The sequence below is a fragment of the Tachypleus tridentatus genome, chromosome 11, assembly GCF_004210375.1.
Source record: "Tachypleus tridentatus isolate NWPU-2018 chromosome 11, ASM421037v1, whole genome shotgun sequence".
Lineage (NCBI taxonomy): Eukaryota > Metazoa > Arthropoda > Merostomata > Xiphosura > Limulidae > Tachypleus > Tachypleus tridentatus.
Window position 1 is genome coordinate 67,097,545 of NC_134835.1, and position 20,681 is coordinate 67,118,225.

Genomic DNA, 20,681 nt, shown 5'->3' on the forward strand with positions numbered 1-20,681 from the left:
ATTATTTATAATATGTAACAGGCAACAGTGTTTTGTTTTTTCCTGAGAAACAACCAGTTTTCAAAACAGTGAAGTAACATATCATAACAGTACAGTTAATGTAATATGAACCGAGTTAATGTTTTATAATTTTATCTTAAACTCTCATTAATATTTTATTTCAGCTCCACTGCTGACCTCTCAAACACCTGATACATGTACTTCTTTTGCCTTTATAATATTTATTTAAATTTACTTAATTGAAGTTATTTTGTTAGTAGGACACTGAACAACGTTCCATAATTCACATTCAAAATTATCTCCTTGTACAGCTAGATGGTCCACTTTTGATATCAGTAAAAAGAGATCAAGGTTCTCATCACTTTTCCTCTGACAACTGTGACAACTTGTTGAGGCCATCATATTACACACAAAAACCTTTTAACCAGTTAAAAAAATCTACATAAAAGAAACAGAATTGTGCCAGATACCTTTTTTGTAAAGGGGGTGTGACTTTGATAACGTTTCATTCCTCTGTAAGTTGTGCTTTTTTCGTACAAAGTTGAATTAATTTGTAGAAAGGATAATTTGCAGTTAAGATATTCAAATAATTTTAAAAAATTGCAAACGAGTTTTGAATTTTTTAATGTACTTTTTATATAAATTATAAATATGTATAATCTATAGGAAATAGTGAGCTTTTGCACTCTAGAGGCAGGGATGTATCCCCCAACTGGCCATACCAACATTGTGTACGATTACTTGTAACTTGATATTTTAGAATAAAATCAATAAATGAGAGTTCATAGTCATATATGTTTCTTTTCTTTGTTTCTAAATTAATTCCATGAAATTTACATTGCAGTAACAAAGAAAAGTTTACTTGGGGTCGGATTTAAGTCATTGTTACTTAGTCGATCATACCCCCTCACCAAAAAAATCCTGTATCCACCCCTGTCTAGAGGACAAAAGAATTGGCACAGAGTTTAATTCCAAAGACACTGCTGGTTTTCAGAAGACAGAACAATCTATTCTGTTCACTCCTTCAAGCATGGCTGCAGGGTGTGAGGTATACAGAATAATATATAATATATTTAGTATTAATATCATTAAACAGTAGTTCAGGTGTGATGGACCTGCCTTTATTACTTTCAAAGGAAATAAGTCTACCTATGACAAGTTATCCAGCTAGCATTATATAGGGAATTTTTGAGCATCACCTACTGATTGTTTTAATCATACCTCAGTTATGAAGTTGGTTTATAGATGCATTAATTGAGTGCACTTAGCATATTACATCTAACTGTGTACATATATACATATGTCTACACACACACACACTAGACATTTGCTTGGCTGTCTGTTATGGTTTATATATTCTTCACAGTAAATATATACATATATGTCAAAATGAATCTTTTAAAGTGTACATTAAAGAAAAATTATTCATTTCGTGAAATTTCTAAAATTTTCAATGGATATCACAACAATCTGCCATACTTTTTAGAGTGAATGTGAGAAACAAAAACTTATTAAGAACAAAACTCTTTCTTTTTGTGAGGGAATTTCCTGATAAAACTTCCTCTTGTCACTGATTTAAAATATATATTTTAAAGCTAAGCACATGAACAGAAAAACAAAGAATATGTCTCTTTTATCACTTACAGGAATGACAAATGTCCAAAAGTGCTCAGTAAAATGAAAAGGAATGGTATCATACAGCTAAAAAAAATCTGGGCAGCTACTAAGTATTCTGTGGTTCTGGATGCACCAATTTCATGAAAAAAACACAATTGTGTTGTCAACATTGCATTACAATCAGTCACCTTTGCATAAAAACAAATGCAATGGAATTTTTCTATATTAAAATAACACATGGAATGACAAGAGATGGTTGCAAACAACCCACTAGACAATCATATGGTATATAAGCTGTCATCTAAGGGAGTATATTGGTTTCAAATTTTATATTTACTCATCATTATGTTTGAAAAATTACTATTGAGTTGTTTCAGTGGAGATCTGTTTGTATTACATACTGTGGAGCACTACAACAGGTAAACAAATGTAATAAATATAATTTCGTTCTTTACTTCACAATATCTTTTACGTTTTTTATCAATAATTTTATTTGTGCCTTAAGCACCCTAATGCTTCCTTGAATTACCATCTCGTGTTCTGATGGCCTGAGTCTGGTTACTGATATTATATCTCGTTTCTTTACTAAAGCAGAAATTTTGAAATAAATGTAAGGTTATTGGAATCATTCTCTTCTTAGCAAATTTTTCATCTAGTTGTAGTTTGCTGTATTTGGAAAGGTTGTATTTTTTCAAGTTTGTCTGAGTTGTCTAAATTTGACAAGTCCAGTTGCTTAGTGATAATGTATCAGTTCCTGTAAAAATATTTGTAAATGAAGTCTTTTGTTTAGGTCAACTCTTCCATTATTACCATTGAAGAGGAGGAGGATTTCTTCCAGTAACATTTACAGTATCATGTTGTTCCATTGCTAATGTGAGATATTTTTATTTTATGAAGCAACTCCAAGTGTTTTACAGCTTGAAGATTTTCAGTGAGAATTCTCAAACCTTTTGAAAAATGTACTTTTATTTCTATTAGAAAATATTTTTCAAAGTAAAATTTCAAAACTCAGACAAAGAATGTATTTCATACCATTCTCTAACAGTGAGGCTCACACATATTGCATCATATTGAATATTTTTGTGTTTATGATCCCAAACGTTGTAAATAATGAGATACAAAACTGAGTAAATTCTTCTATTTTCTGTTTAAAACACAAAGGGATCCCTGTTGTAATTAATGAAATAGACAGCAATATTGATAGTATTTTTGTTTAAATTGTTTTGTGTGTGACTCGAATGCTATTGTGGATATTTTGATCAGTAATATTATTGACCCATAAGCAATGTAGCACCTCAGTAATTTTAATTCACAATAGCCATTGATTTAGATGTAGGTGAGTTCATAGTCAATTCAAGATACATATTATTTTTATAAAGTTGTATTTTTTAAAGAAATAATAGAACAGGAAGTTTAAGATCATATGCTATCTTTTTCTAGTTGCTTGTAATTTTTGGGTATTTTGTAGTTAAACGATCCATTTTATTCACATTGAAAAGAGTCTGTTGAAACCACCAAATGTGTTATGGGCCTCTCTGGTGAAGTGTGAAAACAATAACTAATTCAAATTTGATAACTTTGGTAGACCAACATCAAATCTATAAACAATTGGATTTAACAAGCAACATAGCAGTTCTAGAGAGTTTGAGAGTTGTATGAAATTACTTTTTAAAATTTGAATTTCCTCTATTTTTCTTGGAGTGTTAAGTCACAACCATTATCAAGTAAGTACTCTTAAATAATGAACATGAAAACTAGGGTTTCTTAAATCTCTATCTCCATGCATGATGATATAATATGAAAGTAATTTATCAAAAATGGCTTAAGTTATTCAGCAAGTCAATCAGGTGTAAAAATAATAGAGGTATCTGTGGTCAATCTTGTGAATATATACATTCATTTCTAAAGTAAAACTTCTGTAGTTCAAAACTGAGCACATAGATACTGTTCTTCCAGAATGTCTAGTACAGAAACCTCTTAAAAGGATTTGCTAGAAGGTTGTAAATAAAGATATTAATGTACTCTGCTATAGGGTGGTTTAATTGTGCATTACGTTTGTAGAAAATGCATTCACATTACATACATTAATTTATATTTAACTTCTGCCATAGTATGTGCCGTAGTTGTCTTAAATTTTGTCAATAGTAGATTACAAGCAATGGAAAACTAATAAAAATATTTATGAGTCTACCTGTTATTGTAGAAAGAAAGTAACACAACTCATTGGGAAGACATCAAGTCCAGCTGAAGTTTTATGTTTCAAATACCCAAGTTTAGAACATAAACTAAGCCACACCAGCTAAAGACATTCTTTTAAAATGCCCTTATGTTTTGGTTGCGCCAATTGGTTATAGTAATTATTTTTAAATTTTAAGTATTTGAAAAAAATTGTAACTTGATCCCAAAGTCAAAATCTATTATATTAATGAAATTATTATTATATATACTGCTCCATATTATAATTGTCAGATTCTTATACTTGAGAAATAAGTAAAACTTTAACAACAAGAATTTTCGAATATCATTGTGCTCATGTGTTGGTACAATTTACAAATGTGCCCTTGTGGAATGTTACAAATAACGATTATATAATTACTTGCAATAACTTAAGAATGGTAAGTCAACCTTCAAATTATTTCAGAGAGACTTCTTAGACAGTTGATATGTTTTAAAACTGCTTTAAGGAGTATTATTTTTGGCTCTTCTGCTTGTACTGTTTTTTTTGCCAACTCTATAAGAATCTCATTTTAAATAAGCTTTACTTCAGTTATTGTTTTCTAACGATATCTACTTGCTTATATGTTATACATTTTGGATGTGAGCTTGTAAATGTTAATGAACAAAATATTTGTATCTGCATCCAAGTTATCTCACAACTCACTTTTATCAAAGTGCAGAGTAGTTCATTTCCACAAATATTTATTAATTACTTAGTTTTATTTTATGTAATACACCTATTGTTTTACAGCTCTGTATAAACACGTTAAATATTTATGTTGACTGCAAAGAAATGGCTTTTTTTCTGATAGTACTTTTGAAAATAGAGCAATTAAAAAATGATAAATATATTTAGTAGTTTTTGTTCTGATTTCCAGTGTGAAAAAGCAGATATTGGTGGCCAAGTTGCTTCTTCCTCCTCAAAACACATTGAAGAAAAGTGTGATGAAAGTATATACACTGCTGACCAAAATCTAAACGCCAATGAACACAATGAAAAAATATGTATTTTGCGTTGTTAGACTCAACGACTAATTTGAGTAGAGCTTCGAAAGATGAAAATGAGAAAAGGGAAACTAAAAATAAAAAAAAACGTTTTAGCATTTTAATACGGAAAATTAATAATTTTAATAAGGAAAATGTGAACACTATGGAATTAGCCTAAATACTAGCTGGTCAAAAGTTTAAGACCATACAAAAAAGAAGTTCTAAACAGGGTAGGAAATGCCCAAAAAGAGATCTCAGTAGTGAGTTGCACGGCCGTCACGGCCGAATAACTGAAACATTTACTTTGGCATGGTCGATTTAAGCTTTGCAGAAGGCTGGCTGGAATGTTATTCCAAGTGGTGAAGATGGCTTCACGAAGATCATGCACTGTTTGGAATTGACGTCCATTTCTATAGACTTTCCTTGCCATCCACCCCCAAACATTTTCAATGGGGTTAAGTTTGGGGGAATACGCTGAATGGTCCAAAAGAATCACGTTATTCGCCATGAAAAAGTCCTTTGTCCTGCAGGCATTGTGGATTGCAGCATTGTCCTGCTAATAGATCCAGTCATTTTCACATCATCGAGGGCCTTCAGTCAGTAAGAATTCTCTCTTCAACATGCCAATGTAGCCAGCTGCTTTTTGACGTCCCTGTATAACCTGAAGCTCTATTGTTCCATGGAAGGAGAAAGCACTCCAAATCATGATGAAACCTTCTCCACTGTGTTGTGTAGAAAATGTCTCTGGTGGGATATTCTTATCGGGCCAGTAACGTTGGAAGCCATCTGGACCATCCAAGTTGAATTTTTCTCATCAGAGAACAAATTCTTTTTCCACTTTTCTACATCCTATGTTTGGTGCTTCTCAGCAAAGTTTAACCAAGCTGTTTCGTGGTGTGGAAGGAGGCGTGTCCTTTGAAGACGTTTATGGTTTTTAAAGCCTTTCTCTCGGAGATGCCGTCTTATTGTTCTTGAGCTGCATTCTGCGTCCGTAAGGACCTTAATTTGGTTCGACGATCGGCTGGTGTCTTGCCGGACAACCCATCAAATCTTCCTGCTCAACGCCGGCGAAATTTTCTTGGGCCGACCACTTGAAATTCTCGTTCCGTATCCCTCAGGGTCTTTTAAGAAACTTGCAACAGCAGTTTTGCTACGCCCAATCTTACCAGCAATGGCACGTTGAAAGAGACCTTGCTTTTGCAGCTCGACAATTTTGCCACGTTCAAACTCTGTCAACTTTTTAGCCTTTGCTATGTTTTTACCCAATGTAACACAAGATGTCAGTGGGATGTGTTGACAATGCTAATGCTTGAACACAAATGACTACATTTCGTTACGTGTTTACCGATTAACGCTTCGTTTCAGTATGGTCTTTTAACTTTTGACCAGCTAGTATTTAGGCTAATTCCATAGTGTTCACATTTTCACTATTAAATGCTAAAAAGTTGTTTATTTTTATTTTACCTTTTCTTATTGTCATCTTTCGAAGATCTACTCAAATAAGTGGTCGAGTCTAACAACGCAAAATGCATATTTTTTATTTTTGCTCATTGGCCTTAAGATTTTGACCAGCATTGTATGCTACTTTATTTTAGCAGTTTCTATGTATAAACTTAATTTCTTAAGAAACGAAAAGAGAGAAACGAGTAAACCTTGTTGCTTACACATTTAATGAACTACTTGTAAAGCATAATTAAAATATATTATCTTACCAAGTTCCGTACTGTTTCTCCTGTTCTTTTGTGTGTTTTTTTCAATATTTAGCTTGATAAGTTCTTTCAGTGTACTTCTTTCCATTAGCAATGTATGTTGTCATATAATCTTACTTTTCATAGTATTTTCTCGTACTTGGTTATCTTTGTTGTGTAGGTGGGTCACACAATACATTTTGTGCTCAAATATTCTCATAAGTGCACAGTGTAAGGAAGAGAGAAGAATGTTACAAAAGAAATAAATGTCACTTCAAATTCAATTTTAATTCTAAAATAATAATTTCAAATATTATATCTTACGTATGCTACAATCCAAATGTATATATGTAAAGTTGTGTAGAACTGAAGGAGAGTGCCTGTCACTGAGGGAATAGTAGAGAGAGTGACAACCACGATGTTGAGAACAAGTTCCACAAGTATCATGGCACTGTGGTATTGTGGTCAGGATGTGAAAGTGTGGTATGCAAGCTCTCCATTCATTTTTAGCTTTGTTATTTTAATGTGAACTTTTTTTTCAACAGTTTTAACGTAACACATGGTCAAGAAAGTTGTATAGCTGTTTGCTTTAGCTATCTCTGTTCTTTGTCATTCTGTGGGGATTATTTATGGTCTGCCACTGGTGGATATAGCTGTAAAGCTGCATTTTGAGTGAGAAAGTTGACAGCTGTGTCCACTAACTGTAAGTCAAGTAATATCTCTTGAGGTTATAGCCTCTCTTATATTTGAATGGGAATAGTGGGTGGTAGCCATGTGGGAAGTGCAAGTTGCACTAGGGAATAAAGCAACAAGGAACTACTTGTAAAGCTTAATTAAAATGCCACCTAGTGGCACAGCAGTATGATACCCATGGTGGTCAGACCACAGATAGCCCATTGTGTAGCTTTACACCTAATTCCAAACAATCAAACAAAACAAACATATTTAAAGTAAAGTATCTTCCTTTAGTAGTATAATAATAAATACCTTACAGCTCTGTGTAAACACATGTTAAAGATTTCTGTCAATGCTCAAAATTACAGTTAGTGGCATAGCTTTGTTTTGTGTATTTTGAATAAAGATTGTTTCATTATGTATTATACATTGTGTCCAGCTCGTTTATTTCTTAGCATATGCTCAATTAGTTTTAACATAACTTGTTTCTACTTTGCAGTATATATTGCCAAACCTCCTGTTATGTATTGGACTTACCTGATTTAATCTCTCAGGAAATTAGTTTAAAAAAAAACTTAGAGGCAGTGAAGAGATCCTATGCAGACATATCATAGTAGTTGGGCTTAAGACATGAGTGTACTATATGAGAACGAATGCTATTACTGATGAAGTGTGACATGGCTTTGGTCAAGTGACCTAGACTGAAAACAAGAGTGATAAGTTTTATAATTTATCCTTGCTTTGTTTTCAAACTAAATGTAATAATGTATTGCCATTTGAGATTGTATTGAAAATGTGCAAGTTTTGAAATATGCCTTTTAAGGGAACAAAACTAAAGAAAAGGAGAAACTCTTATATTGATATCATTGAAAATTCTTTGTCCCAGTGAAGAGAGCATTACTGCAAGAATAGAGATTTAGAAACAGTAATGCTGAATATGCAAAACAAGCCTTAGCCATTAATCCAACCAAAGAGGAGGTTGTCATCCTGACTAAATGGAAGAAAAACTATAACAAAACTATGAAATTTTAAGAATAGCTTTAAGAAAAGATACAAAAAAGAACATTCATTCTTAAGACTTAGTACCTAAAACCTATGAAACAAGTGTAAAAACTTTTCAAGTACAAAAATGTAGGAAGTAGTGATAAGATCCCCAAATAGTAAGGAAACAAGTTAGGAATGGCTGGGTTAAGATTTCAAAACTTTGTGGTTTTGGACACAGTGCAACTTCATTTGACCATTCATATCATGTATTTTACTTTAAACTGTTAATTAATTATATACTTTAATCATATTTTATCAACAAATTTTTAAAAAATCAGCAGTTTTGACACTATTCTTTTGGTCCAACCCTTTACTAGTTAGATAACTATAATGTATCCCATAACCAGAGTATCACTATTGGAGCTTCTTGTCTCACTTCTGAAATCAAACAACCCCATATGATGTTATGCATTTCATTAGGGTTACATAATTTGATTGTGTACATGGCTCTGTACTTCGTTTCTGAAACAAAGTTTACAACATAGAAACTTAGGTATATACACCTTTCATTTAGTTTGAAAATTTACTTAATTACCTAAAACACACTAAGTAGGAGTGGTAAGAATGATGGCTACATCCTCTTTGAGGTTGCATTATGTTAAAAGCTACCAAGTGTTGTAATGTTATCCCATCCATTCCTATCTAGTTTTCTAATTTTTTATTTAAATTGTTTTAAAGTTGTAAAATTTATGTTTAATCTTTAGGCACGACAGGTATTGAAACACAGATTCCAGCATTGTAAGGCCACAGATATACTGCTGTGCTAGTGGGAGGGGAGGAGGCTCTTTATCTTCTAACTCTTAAGTCATGTGATTTACTTAAATAGCAAGGGTGTTTTGCATCAACCAGAATTTTCTCTGGAGGATTTAACTATTGGAAAAATGTTCAGCATGGAGTTTCTGAACACAAAGTGGTACTGTGCCTAGATATGCCATGTTTTCTTGTATTATTTTTGAACCCACAGTAGTTAAATTTCGACATGAGAGAAAAGGCTGATGTGTTCAGCAGTGAATTATTACTAAAATTTCTTATGGGAAAAGGATTGCATTTCATAGTTAAAATGAAATATTTGATTCATTTTACAGTGGCACTATTTCAGCATTATAGAAGTAATTGCAGAATTTGTCTCTTTTACTGCTTAGTATATAACCAAATTTGAAAATGCAGGCAAAGAGATTACTTTGTATTTGTTATCCACAATGTGCAATGAATTCAGCTGATTGTGGGACAAAAGGTTTTGTCTTAAAGGTAAAGGTAACAAATTAATTTCAGTTACTGTGGGCTCTACGCCTGTTGTCTGATGTCATGTGTATAGATCACATAACATTAAATATTACCATACAAGCAAACCCATTGAAATATTTTTTATCAAATTTATACTATTATATGGTTGCATAACTGAAAACTCTGCATTTCTGATTGATGTGGACCAAGTTATAACTGTAAAATATGTTGATCTGTAACTTCAGATAAAAGAAGTTAACCCAGTATCTGAATTTTTGTCCACTTTTTTAAACTTGTTAAAACTTATACTACATAATTTTGTATTAGTACTATATCAATGTTTTTATATTTCTACAAGCACTTTTCAACTTCAACATATCATTAGGAAATTCCTGATAAATATCTCAAGAGCAAAATCTTCAACTGAAATCACCTATTCTAGCACCAGAAGAAGATTTGTAGGAGCAGATAGCATTAGTACTGTTCATATCAAGCGTGCTGACATTAAACAATCATTTCACAGAACTGTTACTAAAAAGTCAAAATCATGATATAAGGGATGAAGGGTCAATTGTGGCTTCAATAATAGAACAACAGGAAATTGTAATTATGACATGTGTTTGGGATACTTTTTAACTAATTTTGGTATAATAAATATTTAATTTGAAAAGGCTGAAATAGAAATGAATACTGCTGTTTCATTTTACAAATCACTAACCACGGAATAGAAAAGAAGTAGGATATAATCTTGATTATTATAAATGTATGACAGTAGAGCTTTTTAACATACACACAATGAAGCATAGAGTCAAAGAGTTAGTTGGAGAGAAATATTATTTTATGACATCAAAAATGTAAAAACTAACTAGCTAGCTGAGGATATGTTTCAGCCTGAAATATTTTGTGCTCTGATGGATTAACTTTACATGGTTCTTATACACCATCAAGTTTGTGACACCCTTCACACAAAATCTGGATATTTAACAAAATTTTCAGGTATGTCCAAAACTAACATTCTAGAAGCATTTTAAATTTTGTGTGTTTTAAATTATTATGTAGAAAGTGTTTTTCCAATTGGATTCCTTCAGTTCTGTCAGTTTGTATATGTCAAACAAGAACAGAACAAGTCTACTATAAACTTCTATAAATATCAACCGCCAAGGAATTGAAGAAACTTTTCCAAATGTTAAAATTGCATTGTTATATTTAACATCACCTGATGCAAACTGCAAAGATGAAAGTTTCTTTTTTACGATAAAGCTTATTTCTTTTTTACAATAAAGCTTATACAAAATGGGCCAAGGGTAACTGAACTTTACATGACTCACAGTTTACACTTCCAAGACATTATAGATCAATTTGCTGAGCAGAAATATTAAAATGTTTCAATTCACTAACAGCTGTAGAACTTAAACATATTGTTGGCATGTATTTATTGTTTGATGTAATTCTGGAAAATGCACTCATAAAATGTGTACTTTATTTATACATACATTTGTTTTTTGTTTTTTTTACTTTAACACAAAATTTTATTTTTCTCAGCCATGATTTGAATTCAGGTCTTCAGCTTGAAAGGTGTGCAAGCTAATCATTGAGTGAGAAGAAAACTATTTATAAATTTCAAAATTAGTAATTGCATTGAAAGGAACCACAATGATATTTAGCCTCTTGGTTCCATGCATTCTTTTTCAACTTTCCGGATAGTTGTTACTTCTTTAGTGTACCAATTGACGTATACTTGTTTGTTCTGTAATAGGAGAAATTGTTTTGGCAACAGACAACTCCTTACTAACCAAAGCTGTTAATATGTGTATTTTTAAGCACTTGGTTGTACGCTGCCAATCCCAAACTTACATAACTTACATCAGATATTTCTTCAATATGCTTCACTAGTGTGAATTGTTTAGGTAAGACCTGTTATGCATGTGACATTATTAGCCAATCAGCACTTACTATTTTGTATGTGCGAGGCTGTTCTAAATAAAGTACAGGAAGCTGCGGCACGTCTGAATTTTGTTGTTACTCGATTACAAGTGTTTTATGAGAACCTAAAGACATAACATGGTTGTCAGAAGTGGAAGTTTTATTTAAATTGTGCCTTAGAAGCGACACACAGTCAAGATAAATACAAACTTTACGTTCACAAACTGTAAATTGACTTAATCGTACGAGATACGATTCTCGCGGAAACACACGTGTTCTACCCAGAAAAATGGCGGAGGCAAGTTTCAAGCCACCTGTTTTTAATGACAAGACGAATGCGGCATGGAAGAATCTCAAACAAGATTTGCGGATTTTCTTCATGGCATCAGGGTTATCAGAGGCAACAGAAGAACGTAAAGTGTCTATATTGTTGTACACACTCGGGTCGAAATACACGACAGTTTTCGACAATTTTGGACTGACAGAAGCTCAACAGAAGAACTATAAACATGTAATCAGAGAATTCGACAACTATTTTCAGCCAACCAAGGTAACAAAGTTGTACATGAAAAAGTTTGAGGACCGAAAGCAGCAACCAGGTGAGACTGTGTCCCAGTATATCAGTGCACTTAGAGAGAGATAGCACAGAACTGTGAGTATGGTGATACTCTCGAACAACAGTTGTGTAAACAAATCAGCGTAGGCGTCAGTGATCGAGCATTAAGAGATAGACTGTGGTCAGAGGATCTGACACTGAAACAGATTACAGAGAAATGTCATCACCATGAACTGAAACTAGAATCACTGAAGGAAATCGAAGGATCCATAAGTACCGTAACCGATGTAAACTATGTACGTCGAGGTCGAGGTCAAAGCAGAGGTCGTCGCCACAGAAGTCAAGGTTCCAGAAACCAGCAAAGACGAGGCACACAGGTCTACAGAGGAGCCACGACACGGAGACCGCCACAGAGGAACTGTACTCGGTGTGGAAAACTACCACATCACAGTCAACAAAGATGCCCAGCATTAGAGAAAACTTGTAATTATTGTAAATTAAGAGGTCACTTTGCTGTCATGTGTAGAAATAAGAATAGAAATGTACATTTTGTAAACACATGTGATGATTATTTTCAAGATGTCAATGATTATGATGATTGTTATGAAATGTGTAATGTAGAGGAAAGTATGAATTCTTTGAATATTTACTCCATTGGTCTGAGTATTAAGTACCCCATATGAACAGGGTAAAGGTGCAGTGCGTATGAAAATAGACACACAGGCAGAGTGTAATATATTGAGTAAACAGTCATTTGATCGCATGGCACCTCATTGTTCATTATCTTTGTCTAAGTCACAGATAACCATAAAAGCATTTGGTAATCATAAGATCACACCTGTTGGAAAAACTACATTTACTGTTATTCACAAAAGCAAAATGTATGATATTGATTGTGAAGTTGTTGATGGTGATGTACCTAATCTTCTTGGAGGTGAATCTAGTACTAAGTTGGGGATAATACAAAAAAGTAAATGCAATTAGTACTTATGTACAAGGTAAATACTCGCATGATCGGAGTTCACAACATAGGCTACCTCCAGGTCCCGAGATTCCCATTGTTCAAAGCCCCCCTCATGAATCAACACAAGTACGCCCCCCCTTCGATTGATAAATCAAATAAGTGTACTAAAACCCAGACTCAGTCAGACTCCAAGTTCCTAATATAAACAAAGTGCCACAGAGTATTCGTGAAATTTTGCTTCAGTATAGACAGATTTCCCACAGACAGAGTAGGAAAAATACCGGGAAAATGTACGTTGTCTATTGACCCAGATTACAAAGATGGCCCTGTGTCACAGGCTGCTAGGCCGATTCCTGTAGCGATGAGAGACAGAACCAAAGTACAGTTAGACTTTTTTAGAGTCACAAGGGATCATTTCGAAAGTACCAGTTGGTATACCGACACCGTGGTGTAGTCAACTACATGTTGTACACAAGAAAGACGGAAACTCAGTGAGAATTTGCATTGATCCTAAGTTTCTTAATAAAGCACTACTGAGAGAATACCACCCTATCAATACACTAGAGGATGTACTTACCCGTATTAATGGAAGCAAGTATTTTACTGTCCTAGATGTGAACATGGGATACTATCAGCTACAGCTCGATGAGAATAGTCAGTTACTCACCGCTTTTAACACTCCGTGGAGTCGTTATATGTACTTACGTTTGCCGATGGGAATTAAGTCGAGTCCTGAATTGTACCAAAGAGCGATGGAAGAAATATTTCAGGAGCATGATCATGTGAATAACATTTTTGACGATATGCTACTCGATACTGTTACACTACCTGAACATTGTAAAGTGCTACGCAACACGTTGGAAACCGCTAGACAAAATGATGTGACATTTTGACTATCAAAATGTTTGTTTGGCCAGCCAGAGGTAGACTACACAGGTCATGTGATCACAGGCAACGGCATCAAAGTTTCTGATGAAAAAAGTGCGTGCAATACATGAAATGCATACTCCAACCAATCGCGACGAAGTAAGAACACTGCTTGGAATGGCTATGTACCTGTCCAAATACATACCTAATTATTCTGATTTAACTGAACCTCTACGACGAGAAGTAGTCAAGAAGAAGACAGAAGAAACGCATGGATTCTATTTTGATGTACCACAGCAGGAGGCGTTTTCAAAGCTCAAGACTGCTCTCAGCCAAGCTCCAGTTCTGAGATATTATGCACTTAATGAACCGTTGACATTGTCATGTGATGCATCACAAGGTGGACTAGGTGTTGTGATATTACAAAACAATCAACCAGTTGTCTATGCATCTAAAACACTAACACAAACAGAAAGAGCATATGCACAAATAGAGAAAGAACTATTAGCAGTTGTATTTGGTTGCAGAAAATTTCATCACTTGTTATATGGCTAAAATGATATCACAGTGGAGACAGATCATTTGCCATTGGTCCGTATTCAAGACAAACCATTGGGACAAGTTCCGTTACGACTACAGAAAATGCTTTTAAAACTACAGCTGTACAACATCAGGTTAGTCGGAAAACCAGGTAAAGACATACCTATCGCAGATGCATTGAGCAGATTTCCAGTGAAAGATGAATATCCTGGCCTGGTAGATGATATGCGAGATTGTCAAGTTTTCGCAACTGAAGTCGCAAAGTTGTCTGCATTCACCGAAGAAAAGCAACAAGAGCTAAAGATCGCGACAGAAAATGATACAGAATATCGAATTCTCAAAGAACAGATTGTGAAAGGATGGCCCGAAAATCGAGACGAGGTACCACCAGAAGCAAGGCCATATTGGGATTTCCGAGAAGAGCTGACAGTATATGATGGTATATTATTCAAAGGAGAGAGAGTCATGATACCAAGGTCAATGAGACATAACATACTGAAACTCGTACATCAAAGCCATCAAGGAGTTGTGAGATCAAAGCAGCTTGCACGTGACATTTTATTTTGGAAAGGAATGAACAAACAAATCGAAGACACTGTCTCAAGATGTACCACATGTCAAACAATGAGAAATGCACAACAAAAAGAACCAATGATCAGCACACCTACACCAACGTTGCCATGGCAATATGTTTCAACAGACTTATTTGAAAACCAAGGAACATATTATCTAGTAGTAGTTGATCATTACAGTGGATATTTGGAGATCAATGAATATGAAAAAGAGATCACATCCGAACAAACAGTTCAGAAGTTGAAGAAACTTTTCGCTACGCATGGCATACCTCAGATTGTGTATTCAGACAATGGTCCACAGTATGATGCTAAAGGGTTTAAAGATTTCAGTCAGATCTAGGGATTTAAACACCAAACATTCAGTGCCCGATATCCACAAGCAAATGGACTGGCGGAATGCGCAATTCAGACAGCAAAAAGACTTGTTATAAAATCTCTGAAAGAAAAATCAGACCTGCATTTAGTATTGTTAGACTACCGAAATACACCAAAAGGTGCATGAGTTGTAGAACCAGAACGAGGTTACAGACAAATGAGAAGTTGCTTATTCCACAAGTGATAAAGTGACGTCAGAAATCGACATGCAGAAACAGAAAAGTAAATCAAGATATGATCAGAATTCAAAACCACTGCCACCACTGGATCTTGAAAAATGTGTAAGATACAGACATGAAAACAAGTGGATGCCAGCTCAGTTATTAGGTTGAGCTGAGAAACCCCGAAGCTACTTATTACAAACACCAGCAGGCAGGATGATTTGTAGAAATCGTAGACATTTATTGCAAACAAATGAAGATGATGTCTATCACAGTGCTCGACAGAGATATCTTAGAAGAAAATCACAAGATGATTTGATTGCAGAAGAGTCTGTCCCAGAAAATGTGCCAAATATCCCTAAAACACCCCCAAGACAAAATATGTCTCAATCAGGGTCACCCAGAGCTAGCCATATATGTGAATCTCCACAATTGAAACAAAGTATTACACATGCTAAAAATAGAAATAAAATGCAAAATATTACTCCTGCTCAAAAGAGTGAAATTGTAACAAGAACAGGTAGAATTTCTAAAGCTCCTACAAAACTAAAAGATTTTGTTATGTGAATTGTTAAAATGAGCAAGAATGTTACAAGAAAAATGTAATACTTAATGATTGAGAATAAGAGTTGTATAAGAAAGAATACTTTTGTATTTGTAAGAGTTAAAATACTCTTGTATTTGTGTAGTAATTTGGTAGAATTTTTTTTACTTCATTTTATATATTATTATGTTGTTATATCTGATTGATATAATGTGTTATGCAGTTAGTAAAAAAAAAAAGGGCCCAGTTTTTAATGTTAAAGAAAAATTTAATTTTCTGTGTATTTACACTTATCATATTAAAAGAAAAATACATTTATCATATTACCAAAATAGACATTAATAACAACATAGTTTATTATGTCTTTTGATGTTATAACTATAAGATATGTAAATCCAAATTTGTGTAACAATAGTTAATTCTCTTAATTGTTAAAAAAAAAAAGGGAGATGTTATGTATGTCACATTATTAGCCAATCAGCACTTAGTATTTTGTATGTGCGAGGCTATTCTAAATAAAGTACAGGAAGCTGCGGCACGTCTGAGTTTTGTTGTTACTCGATTACAAGCGTCTTATGAGAACCTAAAGACATAACAAGACCGTCTTAAGGAATTCGCAAATTTACTAGTTTTGTTATACGTAACTTGAGGTTAAGTTGAAATGCAAGTTATTTTAAGCATCTTAGCACGTATATAATAGTTCTTCTTTTAATTTATAATAATTATAGATGAATTTTACTCAAATGGAAATTTTGCATCTACTTTCAAAAGTTACGCGAGAAACTCACGGTAGAAAAGTTGTGTGTAAAACAATTATAGCTAGTGTGTAAGTACTTACACATACAAATGTACATTCCTCTTTCTGTATTACAAAGTAAAGAGCACCTAATATGTGTTATACGTAATATCTTCCCTGTAATTTGAAGGTTTTTTTTTTCGTGATTGATTGCTCCTAGGCCATTCAGGGAAATATTTAGCAACTGAAACATGATCACAGGTACTTACAAAATATCCACCTAATATTTCACAACCATAATTACATGTAAAAATTCAAAAATGGATCAGATGTTTCTATTCAGGTTTAGAAAACAGGTTAAAGACACGAAAGTGTTTCATTATTTTTATGTCAGTTACTCTCTTGGCCTAATTTCACATCTGCTGTAAAAGCATACTGTCTTCGGCCGTCAAAGAAGTTTTGTAAATACTAAAATCAACATACGATACAGGTTTTTATCAACTAGTTAATTTGTCAAAGAAGAGATCTTAACTCGTTGCTCTGAGGCTTCTTCAAGGTACTTTGGTTCTAAACACTAAAATGATGGTTAGGGAAGGGTGAGAAAAATCAACATTAAGCTCATTTAGTTAGTACAAGAGTGCAGGCCCAATATGGTAAGCTCTGTATTTTGGTGTTAGCAAGCCGAGTTATAATCCATTCAGTATTTCTAAATATTCCTCGCACTTTAAGCTGTGGGTGCGTAATAAGTGTGATATTCAATTCCATACTTTAATGGTGGACGATAGGGTGTTTCTGACTGACTTACCTCCCTCTAGTCAAAATTAGGAAGGGCGGCATGTAAGTCATCAAAGCAAATACTTAATCTAGATTTCAAGTTATTGAGAATTAAAAAGTGAAATCTCTTTGATTTGAGACAGTTTTGATAAGCTGTACAAAACTAACAGAACACTTTAGCTTTACTGCGCAGTATTATAGTCTTCCCATTGTCCCGGCAATAAGTCTGTGAACTTCACTAAGAATTACATTTCTGTACCCGTAGTGGACAACACACAGATAACTCATTGTGTAACTTTGTGATTAACTACAAACAAATAAAAAGGTATATTTATAAGGGTTTAGCTCAATCTATACATTTACGATGAACGAGTAAAAAAAATTAAGTTATTGTTTCCATCTTCGATAAATTAAGGTTATTTTATACAATCCAATGCTCGATTCAAATTGCAAGATTTAAAATGTTCAAAAACGTTTCTGCAAACACAAAAATTTGTTCTATCTCATCAAAAAAGATGTTATATAACAACATAAATTCCAGATCTTGGTAGAAACTGTTATCTTTACAAATTCGGTTTATTTAGGTTTATATACATGCATGGTTCATTTCACGAGCTTTAGTATTATGCGTTCATGAAAAGAAGCTAAACACTGAATTTAGAAAATTGCGTTTAAGCAGTCATTAAATAACATATAAATAGATATGAAAAATGTCAAGCAAACGATTTTCAAATCGCGGGTTAGTACTTTGGTACAGCTTGGGTTTGAAGCCGTGTGATATCATATGATACTATCCGGCCTTAAAACTGAGGGCACATAGTAACTGTGAGAATAAATCACTTCGTGTGCGTGGTGGGGTTCTGTTTATTGGTTTACTTCCCCTGATAAATAGTTAAATACTTTAGAAAACTTCTATACCTTTTTCAAAATTATGATTTGATATTTTAACCTTTTCAATCACCTACCTTTATGTTTCGAAACATTAGTACATATTTATTTCTCAGGTTCTAAAGAAGATTTAAAATCTATAATCAGAGAGCTATTAAAATGAACTTTGAATTCGAAAATCGGTAAATCACCTGATAATCATACCCGTTATAAAGTTGCAGTATAAAGACATATATAAGAACTACGTTTGGCGTTTTGTAAGTAAACTGATTGCTTCTCGAAAGGGTAGTTAATTACCACTTCCGACGTAAAATATTCGTACACCATGATAAAGACATATCTAGATCGGGGATTTAGAACTTCGAAAACGATGATATCTCTTGTACTTAATGGCATTGGAAAACAAAGAAACATGGATCAACTTGGGTCACCAGCCCATCTAGAAGAGACTTGCAAAACGTCGTACCGAACAAATCTGTTTTGTAGAGCCCTGGTGAAGTCTTAAAAGGGCCCAGCATGGCCAGGTGGTTAAGGCATTCGACTCGTAATCCGAGGGTCGCGGGTTCGAATCCCAGTCACACCAAACATGCTCGCCCTATCAGCCGTGGGTCATTATAAAGTGACAATCAATCCCACTATTCCTTGGTAAAAGAGTAGCCCAAGAGTTGGTGATGAATAGCTGCCTCACACTGTTAAATTGGGGGCGGCTAACGCAGATAGCCCTAGAGTAGCTTTGCGCGAAATTAAAATACAAAACAAAAACAAAGTCTTAAAAGTGAAACGTTGTTTCGCTTAAGTAAAGTATTTCTGGAATACTATGGTCGTTTTCATTGGTATGAACGATCTACCTAAAACATAAAAATCTCACCTATTGAACGTTTCGATCATCTGTTTCTACCTTCTAAAAACTTGTAGAAATACAGAACTGCAAAGTAAGCTTGTTAACAATATAACTGTGCAATAACATATTTACAATTTTACAGAAAGTTTAATACTTTAGCTTCTGCGAATTATCTCTAATATAAGTATCCACAATTAATTTTTATCATGTAGTCGATCAAAAATTACTTGATACACTGCTGTAATAATCTAATAATTATATACTATTGCCAGTTTGTTAACCTAATCCTTTGGTTAGTTAATTATCAGCATGAAATTGTGCTATAATCACACATGTACAAATATGAATTGTCTGGTCAATATCTGAACTTCACAGACATACATATATGTGTGCGCATACAAATAATAAATATATTATTTGAATTAGTAGTTTGATAGTATTAACCTTTTTCTTCTTGTATTAAGTTACAAAATTAATGATCTGACACATAGAGCTATGCCAACTATTTTGTTTATTTGTTGTTAATCAGTTTTGTTTTACGAGACAGTTATGGAATGTCTAGCAGGTGTGAAGCAAAGGCAGGTGGTGGTGGTTACTCGAGACGTACACATTGATTTCTTTGAATGCTACACTTGTCCAACAAAATTCAGCCTGTGTCACTGTAATAAGCGTATATTTATTTATTTTATTTTTGATTTAAGTCGATGGACAGTTGCTCATACGGAAGATAAGTTACTGTTAAAAGAATCATTTTGAATTAACTAGCTGCAGAGCTACATACGATTTGTATTGTTGGTAAAGTGGTATATATATATACCGTGCTGAATTTATTATGGATACTGATTTGTTTATATTTACATTCACGTGACTACGCTTGTTGTTCCTTGTTCTATGTGAATAAACAATTACACGTAAACAATATTTTTTAAAATAGAAACACGCATGTAGAATTTTTAAACCTTTCTTTCTCGTGGAGAAGTTCTACTTTTAATGGGGCTTGGCTGGAGCTCATTTATTAATATGATTTTCTGTTGTTATATTTAATAACTGCTTTTTCTGTTTTAATTTTAAAATCTAGTGTTCTACGATATTAAATATGACAAGGACGTTGTTAATGTTTAAGTTATAACTGTATTATAATATTATTCAACAGAAAGAAATAAAACTATTACAGATGATGGTTAAATAAATATATTTTGACAGAATTTAGTTATTACAATATTATTGTTTTATCTTACGTACTTATGAATTTGAAAGTTGCAAAATTTAAGAAAAGTAAATATATCTATCAATTTTAAGATATAATCATCCATTGATTTTATATTTATGTTCGTGTTATTTTTCTGGATTTTTTTTACAGTTTGAATGTTTATTTCGGAAGTGTTTTGACCTGTTATGCCATCATTCAAAGATCATTTCTTTGACCCTCAAATTACCGACATATTTTTGTACCGTTCACTACAGTTGGAGTCCACATGTTGCATT

The 20,681-nt window shown here is 33.5% G+C and overlaps 1 pseudogene across 1 annotated transcript; it reads left to right on the forward strand.

The window, feature by feature from the left end:
- The first annotated feature begins 11,446 nt into the window (after nt 1–11,446).
- Nucleotides 11,447–12,614, forward strand: LOC143232364 (uncharacterized; annotated as a pseudogene). The gene has a single exon (XR_013017506.1). The product of XR_013017506.1 is annotated as an uncharacterized LOC143232364 (transcript).
- The last annotated feature ends 8,067 nt before the right edge of the window (nt 12,615–20,681 follow it).